Source organism: Phalacrocorax aristotelis, chromosome 25 (assembly GCF_949628215.1).
Source record: "Phalacrocorax aristotelis chromosome 25, bGulAri2.1, whole genome shotgun sequence".
NCBI classification, from domain to species: Eukaryota; Metazoa; Chordata; class Aves; order Suliformes; family Phalacrocoracidae; genus Phalacrocorax; species Phalacrocorax aristotelis.
The window spans coordinates 475,614-485,534 of NC_134300.1; positions in this window are offsets into that span (position 1 = coordinate 475,614).

A 9,921-nucleotide genomic window follows, 5' to 3' on the forward strand; every position below is an offset into this window, starting at 1 on the left:
ATCCTGAACACCCTTTACACCTACATGCAGCAGAGCACCCACAGGCCCTTCCTGCTCCACGCGGTGTTTCTCCTCACCAGATTTCACCAGGAACCCACGATCAGCAGTCTCCTCCAGAAAGGTCTGCCCATGGACAGGTACGTGCACCATGCACTTCCCCTCGCTGCAGTCAAACGGAGACCCCAGCACTTGCTTGCGCTGGGGGGATCCTGTTAAGCAGCAGGTCCTTTCTTTTTCTGCCTGAACAGTTTTGAGCGTTGCAAGGCTGTGTGCTTGTGTCTCTGCCGTGAGTGGGGCGTTGTAAGCCCCATTGCAGATGAGGCGGTTGGAGGTCACTGCAGGCCTGCAGGGATACGGTCTCAGGGGTGAACGTCTGTTCCCTTGCAGGGACACGGTGGAGCTGTGGAGGAGCCTGGGGAGAAGCACCCTTGGGATTCAGGTCCTGAGGTGCTTAGTGGAGAAACTAAACAGAGCAGGAAACAACGTCCTGGGGACTGACTCCTCTGCTTGTGAGCGGTGCAACTGTCAGACCGCTCTGGAGGTTCTGATGGTACGTTCAACAGCAGACACGTTTCTGCAGCTTTGCCTCTGCTTTGAAACTCGTACTTGGGCACAAGGAAGTCAGGTGCCCTTTGGGGAAGCTCGTGGAGACTCCCAGGGTACTGTGCTGGGCCGGCCTCAAGGAGAGTGGGGAGCCAGGACAGTTTTGTGCTCATGAGCCACGAGGCTGTTGCAGAAGTGACAACTGCAAGCAGTAACCCCCCTGCCCCAGGCAGGCTGGTGGTTAAAGGCCTTTCCTGAAGAGGTGTGTCTTGGTCACGTTTCTCTGCAGATCACCCATGCCATCTCCCAGGTGGTGCTTGCCCTGAGGAGCACAGAAGAGCTCAAGCAACTGCTTCCCCACATCCTTCCCAGCCTCCTGAGGTGGGCCAGTGAAATGCTGAGCAAGGAGAGGCTGCTTTGCCCTGTGAGCAGCTGGAGAAGGATGTTCCTTGAGGGTCAGGTCCTTGAGGAGAAGCCCTGCAGGTAAGGAGGTGAAGGGGCAGATGGAGGAGCTGGCTTCAGTTCCCCTTGCCAAGGCGTGTGCCTTTGTGGGGCTGAGGGAGTGCTTCGCCTGCCCCGCTTCCTAGGTGTGGAAACCAGTCGTCGTGGTTGGTTTTCCTTCTGTTCCTTCACGGAGAACCTCCGGCTCCCAGGCGGGATTTGGTTTGGTGTGGTTTCTTTGGGTTTGCTTATCTTGTGTTTTGTTTCTTCTGCCAGGATCTTCCTTTCCGCTACAGAGTTGGTGCTAGGCAAATGCATGGCGCAGAAATGGATGCAGCTGCTCGTGAATAAGTCAGTGTGGGCTTGCCTGGAAGACCCCCTGCATCACTCTGAGGGGGTGTATCTCCTGAGCAGGTAGGAGCCCCAGGGAGGCACCTGGCCGCCTCCTGCGGGGCTGTGCCCAGGGAAATGGCTGCCGGGAGCCTTCCAGCATGCCTGGGAAGTCGTCCTGAGCTAAAGAATAGTGTCAGCATCAGCGTAAGTGAATTCTGGAGACCCAGCCTGAGGCCTTCCTGGGTAACTGTGTGTCCCTCGCTTGCGTCCCCTGTGCAGCGTCCTGCTCCGCGCTGGGCTCATCTCCCCCTGTCTGGTGAGGAACCTCTTGCCGTGGTTGGACTTCTACTCAGTTAGGCTGCGCATGCAAGCTACAGCTTGCCTTGCTGAGGTAAGTCAGGGAGTGGGGAAGGAAGCGTTCAGAGGGGTTTTACTGCAATACTGCTGCTTGGGTTGTCCGGCTCACTAGCCTCACTAGTGTGAGTGGCAGAGGAGCGAGCTTCTGCCATGCAAACGAACATCTCTCTTCAAACCCAGCTGGAAGAGGTAGAGCGTGATCTGAGAGCCATGAGAGAAATGGCAGAAAGAAGTTAACAGCTGGAGCAAGAACGTGAGGAGACAAAGTTAGCACTCTGGAAGGAAGAAGAGGAAGGCGAGTGTTTGCAGAGGGCTCAGACGTATGCAAGGAACCGAAGATGATGTCCTGTCTTCTTAGATCTGCTGGTTAAATCTTTTCTTAATGTGCTCGCTGCATAGTCTCACTCTCTACCCTGCGTGTACATGAACTGAAAGGCCTCTGTGCCAGCTACTGGGGGGCTGGCGTGGGTGGACTGGGTGCCAGCTACTGGAGTCAGCCAGGGGGTGTAGGCACCCCTGGCTTGTGGTGCCAGCTCCTGGCGTGGGGTCCCAGTGCAGCTACTGGACCGAGTGGGGGTCTCGGCCAGCAGGCAGCGGGGTGGGAACGGTGTGTGTCCTGAAAGCCACCCACTTGGGGGGAGCAGCATGATTGAGGCGAGTGAGAGGCTCTGCGAGTCTGCATCTTCCCCAAACCTGGTGTGCACGAGATGTGCACGTGCACTCACCAGCAAACTTCAGGCTGGACCAGCTGGTGACCAGAGGGGCCTCGGGTCTGGGCTGGGGTCTCAGGCGGGCGCAGGGTCCGTGCCGGCACCTGGGGAGACACGCAAGCGTGGGGCGCCTGTGGAACAAACGTGTGAGTGCTGCCTGTTTGCAGGGAGCACCGAGATGGACCAGCCAGCGAGTGGGGGACCCGTGGGGTGGGTCAGAGGGCCGGGATCCGGGCAGGGGTACGTGGGGGGACGGAGAGGGCTCAGGGGATCCATGAACACGCGTGTGCTTGTGAACGTAGAAAGAGTCGTGGGTGTGCCTGCACCGGTGACCTCCTGTCTCTGCCAGCCCAAGAGGAGGAGTGGACGTGGCTGTCTCTGTGCTTCATCCGAGTCCTGCACATGGGTGCTGTTGATGCAGCACCTCATCTGCGGCAGCCTGCGCGACTGGCAGTGCCGGTGTCCTCCGCGTGTGTGTCTGTCTGTGTGCACCTCTGGGATGCGTGCTCAGCTTCGCTACTAGTTACACCTGCAAGTGTAAAAGTGGCAGCTGCATTCCTCAGCCTGGGCAGACTCCAGATCCCCAGGCACCAGGCTGGGCTCCAGCAGCCAGGCAGGACCGTAGTGGGTGGCACTGGTCTGTACTGGGCTCCAGCAGCATGGCAGGAGGCGTCCTGGTCTGGAGCGGCTGGAATTGGTGGCACCGGAGCACGACGGCTTCCAAGCAAGCAGTCGTCTTCCTTGGTTTTGGCTCAGAAACTGGCTGCAGATATGGGTTGTTTTGCTACAGGGTTCATGAGCCCAGCTTTGCCTCATCCCTCCCCTTCTTCGGCTTCCCTGGCCGTGGTTCCCCCTCCTTCTGCCAGGCTGGAGAGCGAAGAGGGTGGTTGCTCAAGAGGCACCCCTGCCTGACCCACCATCGCCACCTTTATTCCGCGGGCCCCAGGCGCATCTGAGCACAGCTCTGGAAAGCAAAGGCATAAGGAATGACACATGTTGGGGGTCAGCTGAGCTTTAGAAGCCATGACTCTGCCTGATGGTGCAGCAGGACACACTACATGCCAAGAATGTGCAGCAAAATGGCTCCTGTGAAGTACAACGGCAAAAACCCAACTGAGGAGGGACATTGCTTCAATCTGTCAGCCCTCTGATGCCATGTGCTCTGCAACCCCTGCTGCTCAGGTGGCTTCCAAGCCAACCAGCTCACCTGGGCTGTTTGCGGCCATCGGGCGCCTTTGCTGTCAGGCGGGTCTCGGTGCCGCTCTGCAATCAGCTGTCACCTCCCTCCACGGCGCTCTCCTGCACACGGTAGGACTCCCTCCACTTGGTCACCTTATGGACAAAGATCAAAAGGGAGGGATGGGGTTTGCTTTGCCCCCATGCCCAGGGCACCGCCAGAGAGACCCACCACCCCCAAGTCAGCTGTGTCATGTGGACACCACGTACGAGCTGTAGGTGTGGGTCAGGATGGCTGTGGGGAGCGGGCAAGACATTCTGCGGTGCCCCCGGCACTAGCAGAAGGCAGAGCTGGGGCTTCGCTGGGAAAAACCAGGCAGGGGTGACCCTGACACCCTGCACGTGTTCCCAGCCCTTGGATCGATCTGACAGCTTCTCCTTCTGCCCATTGGTGCCACAGGATCCAGAAAGCAGCCCTGCCAGCCCTGGTGTAGTCCTGAGCCACCTCTCAATAGCTGAGTCTTTAACCAGCAGGCCTAAAAAGAGGGAAAACTGTCCAGAATTAAGCTGTGCTCAAGGCTTTGCAGCCAGTATGGCTTTTTGAGCAGCCTGGTGGTGCTGCTCCTGGGGAGTGCGCAAGAAAAGGGCGGCTGCCTGTACCTGCAGGCAGGTGGTGGACTGTGCGCAGCAGGAGCGAGCGAGCGATGGGTCGTGCGGCTGTTGAATGGGTCTGGCCTTTAAACATGTCCAACCTGGTATGCCTGGCTCCTTTTTCCTTGCAGGTTCTATTTAGAGCTCAGGTAGTATTTTTTTTTAACACCACAATCAATCGGCAATGTTAGGCTGCAGGATTAGGCCCAGGGCAGGGCTTTTGTAGGCAGCACATTTCTTGAGGCTCCCGGTAACGCACTTTCTGGGGAGTGCTCAAGAAATGGGGACAACTGATAGTAACAGCTATTTTTGGTCTCTCCCGGTCGCTCTCTGTCGAGCTCCCTGACCCCCTTTTTTAATCCCTCCCTCTCTGTCTTTACTTATTTATTTTTTTCTTTCTTTCTTTCTCTGTCCAGCTCCCTGACCTGCTTGTTTAGTCCCTCCCTCTCAGCCCTGTACCTGTTGCTGGTTTTGTCTTCTCCACACCCTTGTCAGCGTTTCCTAACCCCTCCCTGCCTGCGCTAGAGCCCCTGGCTATTTCTCTACCTCTCCACGCCTCTTTCCCCCGCTCCCTGGCCTCTCTTTTTCCTATCACCCTCTGCTGCGCCCTGGCCTTATTTCCCCTGCCTGTCCCGCCGCCTGTCCCCCTCTCCTGCCCGTCTCCCCTCCTCAGCCGGCCGGGCCTCCAGCTCTCTCTTGCTGTCCCTGGGCCTGCTCCGCACCGGGGACTTTCTCCTCTCTGGCCCCAGCCCTGCTCCCCGTGCTCACCCTCCTGCGCCCCTCTCCCTCCCTCCCCACCAGCACCGGCCCTGGGCAGCCCCGGGGAGGCGGCCGTGGGGCCTGCGGGGGGGCGGCTGGCTCGGGCTGGGGGGGCGGTGCCCGCGCAGGGTCGGGCGGCGGGAAGGCGCGCCCCGGGGCATGCTGGGAGCTGTAGGCCTGGGGCAGGGGCTGCCGGGCGGCCGTGTTGCCCCGGCCCCAGCCCCTGCCCCGAGGCCTGTCCCGCAGCCCCAGGCCGCCCCCGGGCCTGTCCTGGCAGCAGCCAGCTGGGCCTGGGCCCCGCTCCGGCCTCCCTGAGCTGTGCCTCGGGGCGGCCTCGTGGGGTGCGAGCTGTGAGGCACCCGTGGGTTCCCTGAGGTGGAAGGCAGTCGAGGGAGCGGGGCTGCAGCAGAGGGAGGGAGAGACAGACAGAGAGAGACATACAGAAGTGCCTGAGCTGTGCCATGTGCCTGGCAGTGCAGAGAGCAGGAACTGTGGTGAGTCCTGGGCCCCTGGGGTCATGTCACCCCTCTTCCGCATCCCAGTCCCTCCTGACAGCCCCTTCCCTTTCCCTCTGTGGGTTTTGTGGTGGGATGCGTAGGTACATATGTATTTATGTATGTGTATATATGTCTATGTCTAATATAATATACAAATATTATAATATAAAAATATTTATTAATAACTAAATAAGTCTATTATTCATAAAATAAGATGGTATTATTTCATACTAAACAATACCCTTTTGTCTATGGGAGCCACCCCCAGCTGTGCTCATCCACCCGTGGGGTGGGCAGGGGCTGCGTTAACCCCCCCACCCTGCCTCCTGCCGAGCAAATGCCCACAGGCAGAGAGAGGAGCTGCAAAGCCAACACCCAACTTTTTTAATGAATTAAGCGAGACACAGGAATCTGGGGGCAGGCTGTGGTTGAGCAGCTGGGTGCAGGGCTCCGCATCTCCTCTGCACATGGATGATGTGGGGGACGGTGCTGGACTGGTGGGTTATGGGCAGCCGTACTTGCCGGCTATCTGCGCATCGAACTCCCTCTGCACACAAACCTGCAGCTGGCCCAGTGTCACCTGCAGGGCCGCTCCCGCTCCTCCTGGGCCAGCTTCTTCACCTGCTCCCGCTGGGGCCACTGCTCGGGTGTGACGGGCACCGACTGCTCCTGCTCCTCCAGTGGGGTGGGCGCAGAAAGCCAGAAACACAAACGATACAAGCCTCACCACCTGCCGACTGATGCTGCCCATCTCTGAGCCGCTATTGCTGCCTCTCTCCCCCGGCCAGCTCCTCCCAGTTAATACTCTGGGCATGATGTTAGGTGAAAAGGAATATCCCTTTGGCCAGTTTGAATCTGCTCTCTTGGCTGTGCCCCCTCCCTTCCCGGCTTCCCGTGCACCCGGCAACAACTAAAGCATCAGTGTGTTATCAATGTTGTTTTCATACTGAGCCCAAAGCACAGCACTGTGCCAGCTGCAGTGAAGAAAATTAACTCTACCCCAGATAAAACCATTACAGCGGAGCTGGCGAGGAGGCCCCGAGCGCAGCCCACGCCTCTCCCTGCTGCCCCTGGCAGCCCTGCGGCACCGAGCCGTTTCCCTTAAGCTGCCCCGCTGTCCCCTTCCACTCTCCTCCATTTGCAGGATGCTGGAGAGAACCCCCAGCCGCCCCAGGGTGGCCTGGGAGGAGGTGGGGGCTCCCCAGGAGAGCAACTTTTTCCGTCCACCAATATCCCCAGGTCCTTTGTCTCAGGGCTTCTCTCCATCCGTTCATGTCTCAGTTTTTATTGATAGTGGGGATACTGGGGATTGCCCTGATCCAGGTGCAGGACCTTGCACTTGGCCTTGTTGAACTTTGTGAGGTTCACGTGGGCCCCCTCCCCAAGCCAGTCTGGGCTTACGCATGCCCAGACCCCAGCAGACCCCAGAGCAGGGCTCCCTGTGAAGCCTTGCATGGGATACAGCCAGGGCTGGTAAGGGGCCATGTGCTGGCAGGGGTGCCAAGGCAGGAGGGCTGTGGGATGATGGGGAATCAAGGTCTGTCATGGGGACCGTGCCGGGGGAGTTTTCCCCACCCATCAGTCACAGGCATCACTCTGGGCACCCAAGAGACACCTGTGGAAGGATTTGCCAGGTGGACAGCTGTGGTAGGTTGACCTTGGATGGCCACCAGGTGCCCACCAAGCTGCTCTATCACTCCCCCTCCTCAGCACGTGATGAAAGGGTCAAGGCTACCAAGATGATCAGGGGCTGGAGCATCTCCCTTATGAGGAAAGGCTGAGAGACCGGGGTTTGTTCAGCCTGGAGAAGAGAAGGCTGAGGGGGGATCTCATCAATGCTTATGAATATCTGAAGGGTGGGTGTCAAGAGGATGGGGTTGGACTCTTTTCAGTGGTGCCCAACGACAGGACAAGGGGCCACGGGCACAAGCTGGAACACGGGAGGTTCCACCTGAACATGAGGACAAACCCCTGCCCTGTGTGGGTGCCAGAGCAGGGGCACAGGCTGCCCAGAGAGGCTGTGGAGTCCCTTCCCTGGAGACATTCACACCCCGCCTGGACGCGGTCCTGTGCCCCCTGCTCTGGGAGTGCCTGCTCGAGCAGGGGGTGGGACGGGATGATCGCCAGAGGTCCCTTCCAGCCCCCGCCATTCTGGGATTCTGTGGGCTGAGCTAAGGACAGGGAGATCAGTCAGCAATTACCTTCATGGGCAAAGCAGACTCGTCATGGAGAAATGAATTTATTGACTTTGACAATCAAATCAAAGTAGGATAATGAGACATAAGAAGAAACATAAAAACATCTTAGCCCCAACCCTCCCTTCTACCCAAACTCAACTTCACTCACAATTTCCCCACCTCCTACCCCTGAGCAGCGCAGGGGTACAGGGAATGGGGGTTGCAGCCAATTCATCACATGGCCTCTCTGCCGCTCCTTCCTCCTCACTCTCTTCCCCCGCTCCAGCACGGGGTCTCTCCCATGGGCGACAGTCCTCCATGAACTTCTCCAACTTGGGCCCTTCCCACAGACTGCCGTTCTTCACGTACTGCTCTAGCATGGGTCCCTTCCACGGGGTGCAGTCCTTCAGGAACAGACTGCTCCAGCGTGGGTCCTCGACGGGGTCACATGTCCTTCCAGAAAAGTTACTTCAGTGTGGGCTGCTCTCCATGGGTCCACAGGTGCTGCCAGAGCCTGCTCCAGCGTGGGCTTTCCATGGGATCACAGCCCCTTTTGGGTGCATCCACCTGCTCCAGCGTGGGGTCCTCCAGGGGCTGCAGGTGTATACCTGCGCCACCGTTACCTCCACGGCGGGGGGACAGCCGGCCTCACCATGGTCTTCACCGCAGGCTGCAGAGCCTAGGGCAACTCCTCCCCCTCCTTCTTCACTAATATTGGTGTCTGCTGAGTTGTTTCTCTCACATAGCCTCAATCCTCTCTCCCAGCTGCTGTTGCACAGCAGTTTCTACCCCTTCTATGTATGTTATCCCAGAGGCACTACCACCATTGCTGATGGGCTCAGTCTTGGGCAGCGACAGATCCATCTTGGAGCTGGCTGCTATTGGCTCTGCTGGACAAGGGCCCAGCTTCTGTCATCTCCTCACAGAAGCCACCCGTGTAGCCCCCACTGCTACCAAAACCTTGCCACGCTGGAGCTGGTGAGCAAAAGCCATGCACGCAAGTAAAACAAAGCCAGGAATCCATTCATTGCTTTCCATCGCGCGGTAGGTGTTCAGCCATCTCCAGGAAAGCAGGGCTCCATCATGCGTAACGGTGACTTGGGAAGACAAACGCCACCGCTCTGAACATCCCCCCCTTCCTCCTTCTTCCCCCAGCTTTATAGACTGAGCATGACGTCATACGGTGTGGAATATCTCTTGGGTCAGTATGGGTCAGCTGTCCCAGCTTTGCCCCCTCCCAACCCCTTGTGCGCCCCAAGCCCACTCGCAGAAAAGGTCTTGACTCTGGGTAAGCCCTGCTCAGCAATACGAAAACATCCCTCGGTTATCAACACAGTTTTCGGCACAAATCCAAACTATGCCCTATCCTAGCTACTATGAGGATAGGGCATACTTATTATTAACTCTATTAACTCTACCCCAGCCAAAACCAGCACACCACGGTGCCCCGTTGCTGACGCTGGGAGCGCTCCTGCTCCGCCTGACAGCAGCAGCCAGTCAGGCACCGTCGGTACAGTCAGGGCAACAGGTTTCTTGTCCTGCTGCAGGCTGCACGGAGCGGGTACGGGGCTGCTGGACTGGGACCGCCAGACATCCCTGGCTCATTCTCAGCTGCACCTCCTAGTCCCTCTTTTCCCCTTTTATCCTGATGCTCTACTTGACAATCTTTTGGCTGGCATGTTTCCCCTCTGTGGTCTCACCAATTTCACCCCAGGCCAACTAGTCTGCCAACTAGTCTGCCACCTCCAACAGTCTCCCACTCTCTAAAGCGGTGAGTTGCACCTCGAGCCAGGGTTGCTGAAGACAGTGGTGAATGAAAGCTTCTGTAATCAGCGAGACAGCAGACACCATCAAAACATGTCCATCCTCGCCACTGCCCACCTTAGAAATCTCGAGACATCTCTAAAGGCACAAATAAGGAGCAGCTTAGAAGCTGTCCAGGTCAGTTGGCGTTGGTTTGGATCCCGGAGAGATCCATGTGTTCGGAGCAGGCTTTTCAGAATGACTCCTCAAGTCCTCTGTCTCTTAGGCTGCAGGTGAGGGCATTGATTAAAGATGTTTAGGCAGTGCAGAAGACAGAGATTATCTCTTCTGGGTTTCCTATTCTGACAGCATCTGGTAAGCGATCCACACTGTAAGAGTCCCATCGACAGCTGCAGCCCCAAACACCGATCGGAGCAGAGGAGCCGATGTAAACATCTTTTGCTTCCTGGTGCTGAGAGAGATTTTCGGAGTCGAGGAAAGGATGTAGTTGTGAGATGCCAGGAAGTGGAGAGC